Source organism: Scleropages formosus, chromosome 9 (assembly GCF_900964775.1).
Source record: "Scleropages formosus chromosome 9, fSclFor1.1, whole genome shotgun sequence".
Taxonomy (NCBI): domain Eukaryota; kingdom Metazoa; phylum Chordata; class Actinopteri; order Osteoglossiformes; family Osteoglossidae; genus Scleropages; species Scleropages formosus.
Genome location: NC_041814.1, coordinates 19,008,597 through 19,019,923, shown reverse-complemented (window position 1 = coordinate 19,019,923; position 11,327 = coordinate 19,008,597).

Below are 11,327 nucleotides of genomic sequence, written 5' to 3'. Positions count from 1 at the left end.
GGAGACTAACGACATATGGGGGAAAAAAAAAGAAATTAAAAACTAAACACAAATGGAGCAATGCTGCCGTACAACCATTTTGTTAACCAATGTTGAAATTAATACCCAGTAAAATCTATCTGGAATGTCTCAGTGACTTGTGCTTGCAACATTATTGTGGTAGATTCAGCAAGTCATCTTTTTATTGTGTTGCATTATTTAATTGGTTAGCTGACGTCTTTTCCATTGTCAGTTTAAAGAACTCACATTTTCCCATTTAGGCAGCTGCATATTTGGAGGCAGTTCAGGTTAAGCACATTCTAAGGTGAAAAGCAGTAGTTGCCCTCTTTCAATTTGCTACCTACTGGTCATTAATTTCTACTCCACTCTGCATCACCTAAGGCATTGTACATCTGAAAATAGGATGCTAAGTGAAACAAGGCAGGAAGTGCAGAATTTATTCTTTGTAGAACTTATTTTAGAAGAATTTCTTAAATACACTCTGAAATCTGAAAGTACTGTATGAGTGGATGAAGTGCCAGATATTAAGTATTTGCTAAATGAATGTATTACACAATCACATCTTAAAAATGTCTTTGAACAGCTATGATGAAATCAAAAAGCTTTGTAATGCAATAGTCATTTCAAGTGATTCTTTGCAACATAAGCTTATTCTGAGACAAAACTCTCAAATGCCATGTAAGTCATTTGGCTAATACTAAAACGGAGTGTGTGTTCCATGGCGACTGCAAGCTTATAAAGTTAGTGGTTGTAGATTTTCAAGTAGGAAGAATCAGCATGATGGGCTTAGCGCAAGATTTACTTTTTGTTACGCTGATGTGGCCAGCAAATGTTAATAGGCTTTTACACGGGCTTCCCAAATGTGAACATAAGATCTACATGTAAATGAAGACATACTGTCTGAATCATCTCATTTTAGTGATCAAATAGTTCACCGTCATACTGGAACGTGAGCTAAAGAGGCATTTCGCATACATAAATTGAACATTGCACATATATGTAGTATAATCTTATGTTTTCTGGACAAGACAGAAAATATATCACCTATTTCGATTCATCACTTAAACCTCAAGCAAGGTTTTGTAGTCCTTGACCAGTCTGACATTTAAGGTCCCTGTAAATGTTTTATATAGATAGCTCTACAAGCAAGTCTGCCACATTTTAAGTGAATATGATTTATTTTATTATTTTTCACGCCACTTTGAATTGTAGGGAATAAAAAAATAAATGAATCCAGCACACCCCCACCTGTATACATAAAAATATATCTGATTTACACATTGGCATTATATTTCCTTGGGAAAAAATGCAGATAAAACCTTTCACAGTAACTATGTACAGAAATACATGTAGAAGGGTATATGCTAATGTCAGATATTCAGGATGAGTGAATATAGATTTTCATTTCAGCAGGTGTTTTGTTTTTAATACAGAGAATAATTGTGGCAGTTGTCCAGAATAAAATGCACCTTAATGCAGGATTACAAATTTTGACATGGGCAATGCTTTTTTTTTTCTTTTTTTAAACCAGCTGAATTGAAAATATCCACACAGTAAATCCTGTGCGGAAGCAGCTGACAAATTGTTTCTAATGGAACTGGCCTCCAAGTTATACATTAGTGAAGTATTATGCTAATGCACAATTAATATGATCTACTGCAACGGATTTACTATCATAAGTGCTCTAAATATCTTAGACATTAAAAGTTGTCAGTCTAGTTTCATAAAAACAAGATGCAAAATCAAATGAAAAATCAGTCTTTTTCATTAGGCACATTTTACTTGACAAACACTAAATAGCTTATTAAAATATTATTATATTTTCCACTATTATATGATGCATTCACAATTTATTTTGCTTTTGTAGAAAGCCAATATGGCAGTCAATAGTTAATTATAGTTTTAGGTTTGTGTGGAATTACAGATTTTAAACTTGAATATGTCATATTAATAAAATTATATTCATAAGATCACTTGGCTCACAAGAATGTGTTCATACTGTATGCGATTTAATTTATCCTTTGACTTATTCACCGACACAATACTTTGGTTTTTCTCTTCCGATTAGTAGCAAATCAGAATTTTGCATACAATTATTTCATAATATTTTAGAGGTAATTTTCCAGAGAAAATTAAATATTAATCTGGCACAATGTTACTACTTTTACACTCTTTACCTTATCAAATTGCTGCAGGCAGTAGAAATGGTACAATGATTGAATTATTTAGTATCTCTGTTATCCATTACATTTTATAATCATGTACCCATTTTATGAAATAATAGAGAATGATCACATGGATCAAAAGTCAGCCACACCCAATCCTTCATTATTGATCAAGGGTGATAAAATGAGACTGAGAATTGTGTCCACATCATACAGCAGATTAATAGGATGGGTTTTTTGATCGTTTAGAAGTGTGAATATATATATATATATATATATATATATATAATTTTTGATGGACTGTAGGATTTTAACAAGTGAAGGTTTTCACTATACTACAGCATAACCTTAATCTACACCAAGGAACTGCACATATAATGAGTTTAGAAAAGCCTTTTTCTTTAATATTTTAATATTTTAATTCTGAATAGTCTTTTTTTTTTACACTCAAAATATTTCAGATTATGAAAAAGTCATTTCTATGCATTTGATTTTTAATCCACTTTTTAGCATAGGATGTTGCTATAAAATGATGCTGCCGCACAATGAATAGTGAAGCTTTATTGTGTATAAGGAGGTATCTCAGTTTCTTCTCATAATATTTATTTGAAGATAACAACCAACTTTTTCACCATCATTTTACTGCTATAAAGTATGCATACCCAATAGAAGTTAGAAGTAGCTGTACAGCTTGTTAAGGAGGATTTGAAGACCTGTTTCCTTTCATGGCAAGTTTAAGTACGATTAATAGCTTAATTCATGGAAATAATGTATCTGAATTACTTGGTCATGTGTGATGTTTCATAGAACAAGTTTTTACCTTGTTAGTTCAAAACAATCTGAGCTGTGTCAATGCATGTGATGAGGACATTTAGAGACTGCCAAGGTAAAACAAATAAAAAAAAAACTACAAAGTAATGTAGTAATTATGAAAAAGAAGTATGACCTAACTTAGGCCCCAATAAAATATATCATAAAGCAATAATCACATACAAAGTGGTTTAAGGAGCAAATAAACCCCTTCCTCACACACCAGGGTTAATTTGTTCTGTGACTGTTAGACAAATTTCTGCTGCCAGGGGGTATAATAATGGTCCATATACTGTGTATACATATAGATATATATGTATGTGTGTGTTTATCTATATATACACTGTATATACATATTTATATGTATACCCAGTATATATATATATATATATATATATATATATATATATATATATATATATACTTTGTTTATTCATGTCATAAAAATCTGCGAGATAAAATTTTGAAATGTCTCCATCTCGGGTGCACCCTATCCCATGACCTATGATACCTGGATGGATTACTGAAGTCTGTGAATCTGCATTGAACACGTTCTTATTGATAATAATAGCTGAGTCATTTTGACTTCAACATTCTCAAACAAATGATAGCAGGAGGAGGGATTTGAATGTGGGTCCTTTGAGTGCAAGGAGTAGCTCTTCCAGGAACATTTATATATAAAGTATGATAATTTATAATTATATAGTGATATATATATATATATATATATACATGTATATATTTATGTATACACAGCATATAATATATATATATATATACACACACACTGTGTATACATATATATATTTATATGTATATGACTCAGCTATTTAAATTGATAAGTTATCGTAAGAAGGTAGACACTACAAGTTGCTTTAGAAAATTGCATTAGCTAAATTAATAAATGTAAATGTCATATTTTTGTTATTTATCAATAAGAACGTGTTCAATGCAGATTCACAGACTTCAGTAATCTATCCAGGTATCATAGGTCATGGAATAAGGTGCACCCGAGATGGAGACATTTCGAAAATTTATCTCGCAGATTTTTATGACATGAATAAACAAAGTTCATGAGGTTATGGGCTGTCTCTCTCACTGTGCAAAGTACGCAGACACCGGCATTAGAGGCACTGTGTGGTGTCACTAACAAATGTATGACATTAGATGATTCTTATTTTATTGCATGGTCAACACTTTTTTTGCAAGTCTTAGGGAATGTTATAAAAGCTTTTCAGATTTAAATGACTGAGTTCATACGTACAAGTTTATAGTTTAATTCGATGAACTGTAAAGAAGTATATCGTACCCTCGATTATGGAACTTACCCCAAATTACTCCAGTAAAAATTATCAAGCCATACCAGTGGGTTAAGTCATTGTCGATAGTTTAACACTGCAAGTTGCTTTGGAGAAAAAAAACAGCTAAATAGTTGAAAGGTAATAATAATACTGAATTGGAGGATTTGTTATGGAAGAAGTGTGCCCATGTTGGTAAACTGCAGAAGAATAGTCAGCGTGACACCATAAAGGGGCAAAAACCTTATAGGTTTAATTCTCTAACTGTGTATCTGTGCTCCAAAATGTTTGATACTAACACCTGATACAAGTCATCATACAGCATCAAATACCCATTGTGGAAGTGGAAGTAAAATAACCACATAATGGGCAAAAAAAAAAAACATTGTACTGAATAATAAACCTAATGCGGACAAGGGTGTATATATTTTTTAAAAGCAGCTGTAGAGTTTTTTATCGTGTAGGACCTTGTTATGTGAGGGCTGGGTGTAGAGTTGCTGGCCAAATGAAGAGTAATTCTTCCAACAGTTCATAATCTCTTAACCTCTTTTTCAACATTAAAATGGAAATTTTGTAGGAATAAATTATAGGCCCAGATTTATGAGAATTTACTTCAATGAACAAGTTCATTTTTTAACCCTACATCTGATCTATGAGAGAACTGTAGGATCACACGGAAAGTGCTTGCAACAGCCCAGCCACCACAGCACACACTACACCCACTGAAGAGCACAACGCACACAGGAGCCACACTCATCCCTTTCTTGTGACTCATTTCTGAAATAGTACATTAATCTTTTCTTTGTGTGTTTTATTATGAATATGGCACAGAAGAGCACACACACAATGGCTACAGCCACTTGTCCCCAGCAGGGTCACGGCAAACCAGAGCCTCACCCAGCAACACAGGGCACAAGGCTGGAGGGGACACACCCAGGACGGGACACCAGTCCACCACAAGGCACCCCAAGCAGGACTCAAACCCCAAACCATCACATAGCAGGCCCTGTCCAAACCCGCTGCACCGCAGAAGAACACAAATCACAAGATTTAGATTGAAACACCTTCTGCTTGGTACCTGAACCTTGCTGCCAGGCTGCACATTTGTTCTGAAACACATTGATTCTGGTGGATTCTCCTAAAAGATGTGCACACCACTCGTCTCACTTGTCAGCAAATGTCTTAGCACCAAATTCATCATACAACCGTTTATAGAAATATGGTCCTCCTTGCACTGTTTGATAGTGTACCCTATTTACTTTACTGTTTGGTCATCAGTGTGTAACAGAGAGTCTAACTGTTAATCCATACCGGCTGCTGTCAGGAAAGTCAGGCCATTTTTAAAGTGACAGGATGTCCCTATCCATCATTGGCTCTCATAATCTTCATACATGTCAGACCTCTGCCCTGGGTACCGTGACATCTAATTCAACTCGGTCCACTGGATGATAACAGTATTGATTTGGATTGTTATTTTTGGTCAGAGGCTTGTGTCTTTTTATCCCGAGTCCGCTCTGTTCCGAATTTTCCTCCTTAGTAACTGTGTGTTGTGCGTTACCATGGAGACCATTGTCACCAAGCTCAGCGGTTGTGGAAAATTTTGTGCTTGTTTCGTTGTCCAGTCATCCTGCTGCCTTGAGAAAAGAAAAGAAAAGAAAAGAAAAGAAAATCCCGCAAAAGCAGGGAGTTAGACATTTAGAATGTATTATTCTTCTGCTGTTAAAGAACTGTGTAACAGTTCTTTTGTTAAACATTTGGAGACATTCTACTACATAAAAATATGCACACTTTGGGTAAATTTTTTATCTGTGTATTTCCCCAATTGGTACCAGTAGCTTGTAAAGTTGTATTGATAAATGACAAAACATTTTTTTTAAATGCACTACTGTTAACTGTGCATAATTATACAATGGTTCAGATGGGCATTTCTGTCAACAGATGTCTGCTATTTCAAAGCCAATATTTAATGTGTGACTGTTTCGGAGAGTCTGATGGGTGGGTGACTGTTATATGTAAATGTTATATAAAACAATAGATAGATGGAAATCTTATTTTTGCCCATTTTTATTAATGTCTCTTTTAGTAATTTAGTTAACTGCTTTAGAAGTCATAATTTTTAAACCCATTAAAGAAGTAGTTTGAAAGCAACAGTACACCAACTTTTCTGCTGTTTTGGCTTTTCTAGCCATATCTTATAATCATAAACTATATCCATGGAATAGGTGCATAACAATGCATAGAAGTTAAATCCATTCATATATTATACACAGAGGCACAACTTCATGTCTGAATACCCTGTTTCCTCACTTACTGCTTTACATAATTTATCATTACAAATTAAAATCAGGCAGATGGTATAATATACAGTACTGGAGCATCATGCATATTTAAATTTGTGTCCAAAAGGCTTCAAACGAAGCATGTTCTTTCGAAGAAACTTCCTCTTTCAAACAGGGAAACATTTATTTTAAGGAAATGACTGTGTGCAGTGTACATTTTTTAAACTGTTGTCCTTAGACATGCACAATTTAATTTTACGGTCATTCGTATTCTTCTCCGTTTCTTGCCAACCAGCTTCTAATGGTAGATTTATTAAGATCGCTTGAATCCTTTGTGAGAAGACTTTAAAACTGCACTTTCTAACCTGCATGGAAAACACATTGTAACAGTGCTCTTCTTCCGCAAATTCCAGTGAGCAAAAATGGCAAAATTACTTCATAGTTTGGCAGACCTGAACATTTCATATTCAAATCATGATTGTAATACATCTTTTACCTGCCTAAGATATTGGCCACCTTCACTTCCTGCAGGGGGGAGGGGCACGCCGATGGCCCATGGGAGACCGGATAGTGGAGTCCCACCCTCCAATTCGCTTGACAGGCCACTGGCCTGGGAGGTGAGATCGGGGTGAAATGTGTTGCCGGGCGGCAGTTACAGCAAATTGGAGCTCCGCGAGCGGGGGAGGCAGGAGCGTGCACGGGTAAATAATTGATCAATTACTTAGAAGAAGCAGGATGAGTGTGACACCCTTCCCCACGGCATCTTCATTTCCCCCTGCTTACACTCCAGGATGTTGGGAAGATATTTATTTGAAGATTAAAGCGATCTTTTATGGGTGCTCTATGAAACAGTAATTTACAATATTAAGCTGACTTTTATGTGTATGCAAACATGCTCCATCTTACGCTTTTTTTGAAAGTTTGATAATATGAGCATCTTTTGTTCCAGCAAATATAGGATGGCCTTTTTTTTTACAGTAAGGGAAACAATTAACTGTTAATTTCCCCCTGGAGTTTACTTATTTCAATAGCAGCATTTTTTTCCCAAAGAAAAAAGAGAGCTCGTGTTCCTTCTTTTTCCTTTGAGTATTGTCTTACTGACTTCACAGGTGTGCTATCTATATTTCTCATGTTTCCTTCAACTCTAATACCACTCTTCTGTTACTGCTTGTATGTCCAAGATATGTTTTATACACTCTTTATAATGTTAAGAAGCCATCTTGGAACCATCTTGGAATAGATAAATATCACAAAATCAAAGAAAGGACGTTAAAAATAACAAAAATCACTTTCTCTTTGTAAGAAAGTCCTAAAACTGCTGGTATCCAGACAACCTCAACCTACTTGTCTGTATGAAGAAGTTTTCATGAACAATGGGCTTTGTCCAGGAATGTGCAATATGACTTGGCCTGAGATTTAATGTCACCAGCCATGATGACGATATTGTGTGTCATCAGGCGGCACTACATCTTTTTCAAACGAATCAAGTTTTTGGACCTGCTGTGTGTGGACAGTCCAGTGTCCTGTAGAGCACCATAGGCCTTCATTCAGATACATCCCACTGCGGGACCCCTTGGCTCGGGGCTTTTGATGGACTCATAATACGACTAATGATGCTTGCTTTTGTTTGTATCATACACAAACTCTCCTCCTCGATTTCCTCATCGTATTGTTTCTTCGCACATGGGGCTTTTTATCGGGCACCAGTGGAAATGGCATGCCTAATTGCTCCTTTCTCCCACGCAAGCTGAGTTTGCCACTCAATTTTCTCTAATGACTGGAAAGACTTGGACAGAGTCAAAGAGGCACCCAGTGTGAAGCTGCAGCTTGTCTGATCAGCCAGGCTCACGTCGCGCCTTAACGTAAATTATGAGCTGTGAAGGCTATGTCGGACGGCATGTTCAGAGAATATCTCCATGCTCCTTGACTTGCTGTGCCCTTGGGAATTTTGAATGGAAAATAAACAGCAGCAAAAATTTGCTATAATTCTCTAAAAAAGGTCTCCTATGAGGCCTTAGAGATCATAGAGAATGACAGTAGTCAATTGTTAGGATCAAATCATAGTAAATTTTACAAGACACCTTAGCAGTCGGTACGAAAGGTCTCGGAAGAGACCTTTCGTACCGACTGCTAAGGTGTCTTGTAGAAACTGAAGGCACTCTTAGAGCATTGAGCTATTTATCTTTCAGTATGTTGGGCAATAGCGTCTTCATACCATATGTGGCCATGACAATCTTTGAATGCCTACTAATAAGAGCCACTTGTAAGAAGTCCAGTCTTACAAAGATTTCCATGAAACTAACCACACAAAGAATTAGCCAAATAATATAGTGTGGAAACCAAAGTTATCCTACCGTCCATGTCATCATGTAGCATCAAGTGTAAACTCATGGAGAATCAATGTTTGTTTTTTCTATTGCTTGACAGCCCTGGATGCCCATGCAGAGAGCAGCAACAAACGGCAAAACATCGGCTGGATTACTGCCCCACGAACATCGATGATACAGATATTAAACTTTGGCTACATGAGGCCAGTTTTGCGGCTTAAAGTTTGCCCTATGTTGCTGAAGATCCATCTTTGATCATACGATAAATAAATTCTATTACTTGATACGTTTTTTTGGAATATTGCACTACAGGTATGTGATGGCCAGTAGTTCATTCTAAAGATTATTATCAGTATATACTGTAGAGTAATGAATAATTTTACTGAGTTTCTATCGTGTATTTAATAGGAAAGTTTTCTACCATGAAGGACTTCTTGCTGTTTTGTAATTATGATTATATAAAACCACTGGAGACCAGAAACAACCTTCAACATCCAAAATGTCACTGTGGTTTGCATGTGTTTTTTAAATTCTAAATGTACTAATATTCAAAGTCCATCAGCCAAAGTCTGAGTTTAGTGAGTGACAATAAATAGTGAAAGGCTGGTTGACTTGAGTTTATGAAATCCAGGTGTGAGAGATATATCTTCTTCAAGGCATCATTATGGAGTAAATTCTAAATGACTGACTTCTCATCTGTTAACATATTCAAAAATGGAAATAAATTAATAGATTTCTTTTGCTTTGTTTTTCTTGGTTTTGTAGGTGTCGTGGCCTAATTACTTAATTTCTTGGGTATCACTGGCAACACATTGAGGTAAAAAGGAAATGGATTTTAAATATGATACCCTCATAAGAATAATGCTTATAAAACTGGTTCTATTCTGGAACCAATACAGCATCTCTTGAGTTCTGCACAGGTTCCAATGTAATATTAATGCTACACGTATTATTATACAGGATGTTCTAAGGCATTTACAAAGATAGTTCACATCATACTGAAGCAATATTATGCATCATACACCTTGAATTTGCAGTTGAAATCTGAGGTATGAGTAAAGGAGAGCTCTTAACATCTTTTATTCATGCATATGTGTAGCTGTAATAATGTTTTATTACGTATTCATAAGATTCTTTTCCGGTTCTAGTGCGTACATAGCACTGGTTTGTTTCCAGATTCTTTGTTTCAGGGCATATGGCAGAACTGTTAACAAAGCAGATGGACATCGGCATTCCACATGTCCACCCATAAGTAAGGGATCAGGTGTTCTGCTCAGAAAAGCATGTTTCTTTCATCATGAAAATACACATCTTTAATTTATATTATATGGGATAATGAGAATATGTTTATTAATTTTTCTTGACAAAGAAGATTTTCTCAGAAAAGTTCATTGAAAGCGGCGTGCAAACACAATGTGCTTTGCTGCACTGAACTGGTCCGTAGGCAACCTCACCTGTCACACGCGATCCCAACTTGCATATTTGCCCAGTGGCAACAAAATTCTGGGGCCCTGGATGCCACCTCCCAAATGGACCGACTCTGAACCAGCTGCTCCATCTCACCACATTACTGTATGAATTCACACTAAGTGATTGATGTCAGAGCTGATGAATGAGGCATGCGAGAGATACACAAGAGAGCAGCAAATCAGTGTTATCAACACCCAATATAGCCCTCTGTCATTCGCCAGAGACCTCATCATCCATTTAAACAGTGAAACACAATAAACCGCATAGCTACACTCTCGCCATCGCTTCGATTCCCCAACATAAAAAGGTAATATGGAATAAAGGCACGATTGTCATCAGCAATTTAAACACTGGTGTATGACAGTTGCACACTGTATAGCGCAACAGAACTGACCAATTAAAAACACTCAGCCCCATGCATGAATTTTGAAGATATACTTGTAAATTAATGGGAAATAAAGCACAAAGGACTGGAATTCATGCCATATACGAAGCCTCATCAATAAATATGATACGGAAACAGACACTGATGATGTGATGACTGTCACTGATTTGCCCAGATCAAGCACCTCAGTACCCTAATGAATGTAACCCTGAGCTAACAACCTTGGCTTGAGGGTGGAAGAAATTTGCAGGCATAATACTGTAAAAGTGTACTGATGACAAGTAGCCCAGTATGTGAAGTAATACTTTCTGCTCCTGAAACATTAAGTGCGGGGCACAGCTGTTGCTGTAAAAGTTGAAGTTGATTATTGCAATATTACTTGCACTTGTAAAATTCCACTGATGTGCAAAGCATTAAGAGACACGCAGTGGTCTCAAAGTATGACTAATGTTTCCGCAGTAAACCGCGACATAGAAAGTTCACTGCAGAAACAAAAAAAAAAAAAAATAGTTTTTGGGCAAATTTGACATAACATCCACATGTTAGTGCAAAACAGAAGCTGTTCACCAAATCTGCAAAATAACACTGTAAAT